Source organism: Elephantulus edwardii, unplaced genomic scaffold (genome assembly GCF_000299155.1).
Source record: "Elephantulus edwardii isolate Elephantulus edwardi_28Jun2011 unplaced genomic scaffold, EleEdw1.0 scaffold00028, whole genome shotgun sequence".
NCBI lineage: Eukaryota > Metazoa > Chordata > Mammalia > Macroscelidea > Macroscelididae > Elephantulus > Elephantulus edwardii.
Window position 1 is genome coordinate 17,268,199 of NW_006399778.1, and position 9,668 is coordinate 17,277,866.

The following is a 9,668-nucleotide window of genomic DNA, read 5'->3' on the forward strand; positions in this document are numbered from 1 at the left end:
CACAGGATAGAGCAGGGTTTAGAGCTGTTGTACATAGGGTCGCTATGAGTCGCAAGCGACTCGACGGCACATAACAACAACAACATTGGAACATGCCCACCATTACCACTAGATCTTTCCTATTTCATTTACTCCCTCCCTCCACCCACCAAATTGTACAATTGTGATTCCGCCCCTACCCATCCTCACCCCTCTAATCCCACCCCTTCCTCTCTTGGATCCCCATACATGTTTTACTAGTTATCTTTTTTTTTCCCCCCAAAACACTATATGCAGTCTCTTTATTTTAAGTTTTGGGAGAGAAAAAAAAGTGTATTTAATGAGAGATGAGGGAGAAGCATATTTTCAATTCTTGGTATAAATTTTAATTCTTTCCAGTAGAACCAAAACCTTCTGAACCCCTTTCAGTGTCATCTAAAACTTGAACTTCCTCGATTTCTGGATTAAAAACATCCATTCACAAATAAACTGCAATCCGATCACTCTTTTTTACTTCAAATTTTTCTTTGCCAAAATTAAACAGTATGACACCAATGTTTCCTCTGTAATCTTCATCTATCACACCAGTTACTACATCTATGAAATGTTTTGCAGCCAAGCCAGAACGTGGAGCTACTCTTCCATAACTCCCCGAAGGAAGGGCTATCTGAATGTCTGTTTTCACAAGGGTTTTCTCCATGGGTGGAACTGTATAATCACAAGCACTGTACAGGTCGTAGCCCGTGAGACCCCTGCGCCGGGGCGTGGCGTGCTCTGAGAGCCAGGCGAAGCGGTGCCGCACACCGCCCTCCTCCGCAGGCCGGGCCCGCTTGCTGGGCCAGATGGCGAGGGTGTCTGGGGCGGGAGCTGTGGCGCTTGCTGCCATGGCGTCACGCGCTCAGACCTCTCTGGAACCCAATCCGGCGAACCGCATCACGCTGTGCTGGCCAGCCCCAGCGCCCATCCTAGGCTCTGGACAAGCCATCCGGTAAGGAAAGGCACGAGCTTCCCCCCCCCCCTTTTACTAGTTGTCCTTTTATCTCTTCAATAATGGTCTTATGCAGAACTTGTCCTTATAAGATTGAGTTAGTTCATACAGAGTAATGCTCTCCGGTTTCTCTCAAGTTATGTAGTATTTTTTCAAAATTGTTGCTCCTGAGTGTTGCAACATTGTATAAATGGATCACAATTTCTCAGTCCATTCAGCTGTGGCTAGATAAACTCCATATGACCCAGCTATACCACTACTAGAAATATACCCCAAGGAAATTAGAACTGAGACACAGAGATTTGTACGCCAATGTTCACAGCAGCGTTGTTCACCATCACAAGCCAATCACTTTTGAAATATAAAAGAAACAAATCAGGTTCAGAAGCGAGAAAGCACAAACGAGTGGGGTCTTTGGTGCCATGTGGAGACCGCTGAGGAAATGAGGCCAAAATTGAAAGACACAAGGATGTTTTCCTAGAGCAAACAAAAAAGCCTTTCCCTAGAGCTGGTGCCCTGAATGTGGACTTCTAGTCTCTTTTCAGTGAGAAGATAAAGTTTTCTGTTCACTAAAGCCACCAGCTGGCTTTAACAAGGCGTTTCTGTTAAAGCAGCATTAAGAACAAAGACAAACAGCCACCATTTCTTGAACACTGATTACAGGTCAGGTACCTGCCAAGCTGAACAAGATGACATGATAGTATGAAGGTCAAAATGCCCATAGAGAGGCAATTTCATAGCGTTCAGAATAATATTTTGTACTCATCATCTCATCTAATTCTCACAATAAAGCTGTAACGTTACTAGCTCTGAAAGAAAATGAGGCTCACTGAGAGGGCATGACCGGCTCAGTCATGACAGGAAGTAGCAGAACCTGGATTCAAACCCAGATGTCTGACTGCAGAGCCTGCCTGCTCCTGCCCACCTCACTGGAGTGTGCTTAACTGTGTCCCTCAGCCTATTCCGCAGTGTACCTCTCAGCGTGACTTAATTTGGAAACAGGATCTTGATAGCCATAATTACATGCATCCCAGAGATATTCTAGATTTAGGCTGGGCCCATTTGTAAGAGAAAGGAGATGGGGCTGGTGGCAAAGAGCTATAGACACAAGGCGTCTATGTGGAGACAGAAGAAGGTCCTCACCAAGATGGACAGGCACAGTGACTGTGGCAATGGGCTTATACATATGAGCAGTGGTGCAACACAGGACAAGGCTCAGATCTGTTGTTCACAGGCTCGCCATGAGCCTAGATGGCTCAGCAGCACCTAACAACATCAACATGTGCAGACAGAGGCAAAGTCTCGAACTACACAGTCATACATCTCATACAACCCGGGGGAGGTTGCTGGTAGGTCCGAAGCATACAAGAGGCCGGACATGGATTCCTCCCCATACAACTCTGCCAAAAACTTGATTTCACATTTCAGACTTTCCAGAACTGTGAGAGAATAGATGTCTGCTGTTTTAAGATACCAAGTTGTGGTCCTTTGTTACAGGAAATGAATACACTCATCTTAGAAATAACTTTCTAATCTAACTTCAATGAGCCATCACTCTTTTTATTCACAAGTGTTACCTTCTCATCAGCCATTTCTTAGCCTTTGGGGTACCCTACTGTAATCTTATCAATAAGAAGTTCCCACAAACTGTGTGCAACGTATCTAAAGATTGTAAGGTTCCTATACCCCACCCTAAAGACAACAGAGCCCAGAATGAAGTCACCTCTACATAGCACACATAGGTCCCTTGTGGTCCTCTGTTAAAAGTCAGATGGCATCTCTAAATTATGGAAAAAGCCCCGTGGTCACTCTGACCCCTCTGTGGCCGATCCCCCCAACCTGTGCTGCCCTCAGCATGGCCCTCATCCCCCACCATGCCCTGGCCCCAGTGGCTATGGGTCTCATGGCCCAGATGGCATCCACGACAATGGGAGTGACCGTGGGCTCCACCATGTGGCACATGTGGAGCAGAGCTTTGACCAGAGCCTTCAATGTGAAAGCTCCAAGCCCACCCAAACCACCCATGGCACCCCACAGCCCAGCAGTTGGGGCCTTGCACTAGGAGACCAGGCAGTTCCTGGACTGCAGAGTGACCTGTCCCTGTGTGATGGATTCAGGGAGGCCCTGGAGCAATGTGAGTGCAACCACAGGCTGACCACCCTGCCCTGAGGAGGCCGCATCCCGCTCTGCCCACCCTCTCACCAACTGTGAACCATGACACCAGATTGTAACCAGGTAGCAGGGGCTTGAGTGAGGAGGGGGTTCTCCCCCTACAGAGGACCCGAGACACATGTGCAATTAAAAGATCTGAGGGGGGGCAGGGAGGGAACATGAAAAGCACATTGTATCCATTTATTCATTCTATATGTTGACACTCATTAAGCATCTGTTGTTTGTTGTTGTTGTTATGTGCTATAATGTCGCTTGCAACTCATTGTGACCCTGTGTACAACAGCCCAAAATCCTGCTCTGTCTTGTGCCAGTCTCACTGTCTCTGACACACCACCCAGATTACTCCATTCACTGAATCAATTCGTCTCATAGAGGGTCTTCCCCTCCTGCACCGTCCCTCCACCCTCCCAAGCATGACGTCGCTCTACAAGGACTGGTCCCTTCTTGTGACATGTCCAAAGTATGTTAGATGAAGCTTCAGAATCCTTGCCTCCAAGAAGCAACCTAGTTTAACCCTCTCCAGGATGAACCTGTTCATTTTCTTAGCAGTCCATGGTATATTCAGTACTCTCCAGCACCACAGCTCAAAGGCATCCATTCTCCTTCTATCCTCCCTAGTCATTGTCCAGCTCTCTGATACATAACAAGTGATTGCCAAGACCACGGTCTGTATCAGGTGCACCTTATCTCCAGAGTAACACCACTGCTCATCAGTACTCTGGAGAGGTATATCTTTTCATTTCCTGGCTGCTGGTGCCAAAAGTGTTGACTGTGGAGACAACCAAACTAAAGCAGTTAATAATTTCAATCTCTTCACCATCGATCCTGATGCTGCCAACTGGCCCAGAGGTGAAAATCTTTGTCTTCTTGATAATGAGCCTCAATCTACTGTAGGTAAAACTTGGCTTGATAAAAGTGAGGACTTGAAGCACTTGCAGCAGAAGATCAAAAACTGCAGCTTCAATATGGTTTGCATCTCAACGTCGATCAAACAAAAATTCTCACCACTGAGTGGATAGGCAGCATCATGATATATGAGGAAAAGATTGAAATTGTCAACCACTTCATTTTACTTAGATCCACAATCAATATACTTGATATTAGCAGTCAGGAGATCAGATGTATTACATTGGGAAAGTTTGTTATCAAGGACTTCTCCAAATTACTGAGGAGCAATGATGAGTTGACAACTAAGGACTGATTCAGGCCGTGGTGTTTTCAATCACTTGCTATGCATCTGAGAGCTGGACAATGAGTAAGGATAACAGAAGAAGATTTGATGCTTTTGAGTCATGGTATGAAGAAATATACTGAATATCCCCTAAACTTTAAAAAGAACAAACATATATTTTTTAAAAAATATATTAAATGCTTCACAAATTTGCATATCATCCTTGTGCAGGGGCCCTGATAATCTTTTCTGTATTGTTCCAATTTCAGTATCTGTGCTGCCAAAGTGAGCACAAATATATCCTGGAGAAGGTGCAGCCAGAGTGCTCATTAGGCACAAAGATGATAAATCTTCATCTCACATACTCTGGACATATTGTCAGGAAGGGGCTATTCCTTGGAGAGGCGTATCATGCTTGGGAAGGTGGAAGGTCAGCAAAACAGAGGAAGACCCTCAACCAGATGGCTTGACACAGTGACTGCAGCAGTGGACACAAGTGTGTCAGAGATTGTGAGGATGGTGCAGGCTAGGACAGGGTTCAGATCTGTTCTTCATTTGGTCACTATGAATTTGTACATGATTCAACAGCACCTAACAACAACATAGGTGACACTGGGGTGATTAAATGAGTTTTCATCTAAACTGGGAGATTTCTGAGGATAGACGGGAGGTACTACAAATAATTTCACAAAGACAACTGAGGAACAAGGAAAGCTAGGAATTCTGTTATCCCTTAGAAACCACATGCACAAGGCATGGCCCCACCCTTCAAGGAGCTGACAGCTGCTGCAGGGAGACAGCAGGAAGCAGACAGCAGCACAGGCACTATAAGTGCTGGCTGAATGGAATATGAACAAAGAGAGTAAAAAGCCATAGCATCTCTCCCATGTGCACTCTCACTCGCTCTCTTGCTCGCTCTCTCTCTGTCTCTGTCTCTCTTTCTCTCTCTCTCACACACACACACACCCCTTAGAGACTTGGAGAGGAACCAGAAGGCCATGGTTGTTCATCATTTGGGCTAAGATGGGTAACTAATAAATGCAGGGGTGAATGACTGAGCAGAAAAGGAAAAAAAGACCTCCAAGCTGAAATTCCAAGGTTCCAGCAATGGAGACACACCAAGGATTTGGGCCACCTGTTGTTCCATGACCCATCCTGCATTTTAGAGGACAGTAATACATATCTCCTTATTGTGCTGCAGCTGACAAGAAGGGTATATTTAATAAGAAGCCACTTAAAGAACGAGGGGGGGAAGTCATAATGCAGCCTACATTTGAATATTCTGCAGCACATAAACTGAAATAGATTCCTACGGGCTGATAGGGTATCTGTGGGTGGTGCAAACAGTTCAGAGCCAGGCTCCTAAAAGACTAAGATTCCATCTCACATACGTTAGGCATCTTGTCAGGCAGGGCCAGTGCTTAGGAAAAAGCATCATACTGGAGAAGACAGAGGGGTCATGGAAAGGGAGGAAGCCCATCAACAAGGTGGATTAACACAGTTACTGCAACACCAGGCTCGAGCAGGTCAGAGACCACGAGGACAGGGCAAGGTCGCAATATGTGGTTCATAAGGTCGCTGTGAGTCCTAGTCAGCTTGATGGAACCTAACAACAACTCTAAAACAAAGCTGGAGGAATAAAACCACCCAAGAGCACCAAAGAAGAAAGTTCTGGCAATCTACTTCCAAAAGATCACAGTTATTGAGAATTCTATAAACCACCCTTCTGCTCTGCCCCCAGGAGTTAGAACCAAGTCCATGGCAATTGATAGGTGTTAGGTAGGTAGGTACTGGGGAGCACTGATGGTCTAGTGGCAAGAAGCTGTGCTACAATCCCAAAGGCACACAGTTCTAATCCACCAGATGCTCCACGGTAGAAAGATGAGCAGTCTCCGCTCGTGAGATTAACTGCCTCTGAAAACCCACTGGAGGGTCAGCTATGGTCAGTTCCAACTTGACTATACACAACAACAAGGTACATCCCAGAGCGCTCGGGTGGCCTAGCAGTAAGTGATTTCACTGCCAACCCTAAAGCACACATTGGAATCCACCAGTTGCTCTGAGGGAGAAAGAGGGGCAATCTCCTTCCGTGCAATGTCAAACCTCTGAAAACGCACTGGAGAGTCAGCTACAAGGCGGTGCCAATTCAGTGGCACACAATGACAACAACAGACAGGGTACTAAACTAGCGTGGAAGACCCCCAAGACAGCAGTTGATGGGGAAAGGGCAGGTTTTGGAATAGTAATGTATAGTATATTACCACCTGCATAAAAAACAGAACATCAAACAAAGCCATGGATTTCCAGAATACACATGTACATACATGCAAAGGAAAAGATAAGGCAGCAGCCCATGAAACCAGTAACACAATCACCTCTAGGACAGGAAGCGTGACTGAGGGGATTTCAACTTCATCTGTATTGCTAAAAACTTTTACATGATGAGAATTTTATTACACACTTTCCAAATAATTTCTTTAAAGTGCATGAAACCCTTGGCATCTTACTTACACTGCAGTCCTGATCAGCATAATCTATGCCACCTAAGACCTCACAAGTAGGCCTGGTGGTGTAATGCGTAATGTCTTGGTCTGCTAACCAAAAGGTCAGCAGTTCAAATCTGCCAGCTGGTCTGTGGAAGAAAGATGGACAGTGTCCTGTATATAATTACAGCCTTGGAAAACTGATGAAGGATCGCTCTGAGTTGCAGTCAACTTGATGGCAGCAGAGTAAGATTTCACAGTTCTCCTTTACCTCTCTTCCTCCTGCACCTGGGCCTTCTACCACCAGTTGAAGATTGGTAGTGGTTGCTGTTAATTGTGGTAGATTCATGGCAACCCCATGAGTGCACAGTAGATACGCATTACACAGGGTTTTCAAGATTGAGGCCTTTTGGAAGCAAAACACCATCCTTTCTGCTAATAGTCAAATAAATACCTAATCACTCCTGAGATTGTAGTTTCCTATTACAGATACTTACAGAATCTTCCTCCTCTCATGGTGGTGGTGGTGTTAGGTGCCCTCAGTTGTGTACAATTCATAGTGCCCCTAGAAACAAGATACCTGAACCCTGTCCTATCTTCTACCATCTTCATCATCTCTAACACACTCAAGCTCATTGCTGCAGTCACTGTCAATCCATCTGGTTGAGTGTCTTCCTCTCTTATGCTGACTTTCTCTATCATTACAAGTATCATGTCCCTTTCCAAGGAATAGCCTTTCCTAGCAACATGTCCAAAGTATGTGAGACAAAGCTTTATCATCTTTGCCTCCAAGCATCACTCTGACCACACCCTCTCCAAGACATATTTGTTTGTTATTTTGGCTGTCCGTGGGATATTCAGTACTCTTCCCCAACAGCACATCTCAAAGTCATCAATTCTTCTTTATCCTTACTCATTATCCAGCTGTCAGACAGAAAGTGATCGAAAAGACCATGGCCTGAATCAGGTGCACCTTAATCTTCAAACTGACATCCTTGCTCCTCAATAATTTGAAGAAGTCCCTGACAGCAGACTTGTTCAATGTAATATGTCTCCTAATCTCCTGACTGCTGGAACCAATGGCTGATTGTGGATTCAGGGGAGTTGAGTATGGATCCCTAATGAACACATACCACTGTTTCTTTTGCATTTCATTTACATGGTTCTCTGACAGAAAGGGGGGGCTCGAAATCCAAATTCAACTGGAAAGGAAGTTTCACCGTGTGTAATTCACCATATTTATACAACACAAACCCACACACTTCCAGAGGACGAAATTAACTGCTAATTTGAGAGTATGTGGTGATGTGACAAGCAGATCGGAATAAATGAAACAGAGATTGGCAAAGTACGGGAGCTCTAAATTTATGTTGCACAAAAAAATAGAACATTAAAGCCATGGGTTTCTATCAAACTTACATTATGTATGTACATGAGAAGAAGTAGATATGGAAGGAATCCCGTGAAATTGGCAACTGTAATTGGCATCCTGGGACATGAAGCATGACTTAGAGGATTTCAACTTTATATTTTATCTTTGATATTCTCTTTTTTTTTTTTAAATCTAGGTAGTAATATACTCTACACACGTGTGTGTTTGTGTGTGTCTGTGTATGTGTCTTTGTGTGCGTGTTGCTGTGTTGCTATAGGGTTTAGCGGTGTGACATTCCCCGGAAGGGCCCAGGCTACTTGCTAAGCCCTAGCAGCTGAGAAGACTTCAGCCGTGAAACGGAGCCCCATCTGGAGTGGGGTGGCTCGTGACTTTTTTGCTCCAGCAGTTCCATAGACACTGCTCGTGAAATCGGAGAACCCTGTATGTAGCATATGATTGTCCTCATCCCACTCAAAGGGAATATTTTGAGGAGTCTAATTATATGGTGGGTTTTGCAGGGGATGAGGGCAGGGGAGAGGGGGATTAGCTGAGCCCTTTCTAAAAGCAGGTGGGAAGGTCCACGCGAAGGACCGAGCAGTTCCGTGTGGCTGGTGCGCCCTCTATGGGGAGACTGAAGTAACTGTGCTCCCGGGAGCCCGCATGCGCACAGTCCATCCATCCTCCTAACTGAACCTGAGATGTTGACATGCCCCGGGGCTCAACTGTAAATGAAGGACAATAATCCTTTCCTCTCAATGTTGCTGTAGTGATTCAAGAAAGAGAAAAAGTTCTCAAAAGCATTCTACATAGGGCCAGGTCCATAGGAAGCCCTCCGAGTGCAGCAGCTACCTCAGATCAGTAGTCCGCAGCCCCTCCTAAAGGTCATCAGCACCCTGAACAGTGGCTGAGATGACCACCGAGTGACCGAACATAATGGAGGGGGGCTGCTCTAAGAGGGAGGGCAGGCAGGGTAAGGCAGGAGCCCGGAGAACCTGGCCTGGTAGGTAGGGGCATTGTGATTTGCTATGTCTCACTCAGTTCTGGGAGGCTCTAAGAGCCTCCCATGATGATTACAAGGGTCCCTAGAGAAAGAGCCCCCAGCCACATGGGAAGTTCTTGGGGGAATCTGTGTGTGTGATGCAGATTCAAATCTGGCCTGCTTGCAAAGAAGGATCCACAAAAGAGACCTCAGACAGCTGAAGGGGTGGAGGAGGATGTCAGCCTTCAGCCTCTCAGAGATGGTCTCCTGCTTCCCCCTCTAGTCTTTCTCATAGATCACAGGGGGAAGCCTTGGCTGTAGTCACCACCCTCCCCTCTCTTCATCCCCATCCACCCAGGTTCTCTCTATTCCCTTCTTCTCCAGACCCTGAAAACATACTCCATGTGTTTAAAAGTGTGAGGCTCCTCAGAACTAAGAGAAACAATACCTTTCACAATAGCTAATCACAAGATTAAATACTTGGGAATAAATTTAACCAGAAGTACAAAGGACCTTTTCCAAGA

At 45.7% G+C, this 9,668-nt stretch overlaps 1 pseudogene; it reads right to left on the reverse strand.

Annotated features, from left to right (window-relative positions):
• Positions 1-364: 364 nt before the first annotated feature.
• On the reverse strand, positions 365-5,067 carry LOC102865346 (annotated as a pseudogene).
• Positions 5,068-9,668: the final 4,601 nt, after the last annotated feature.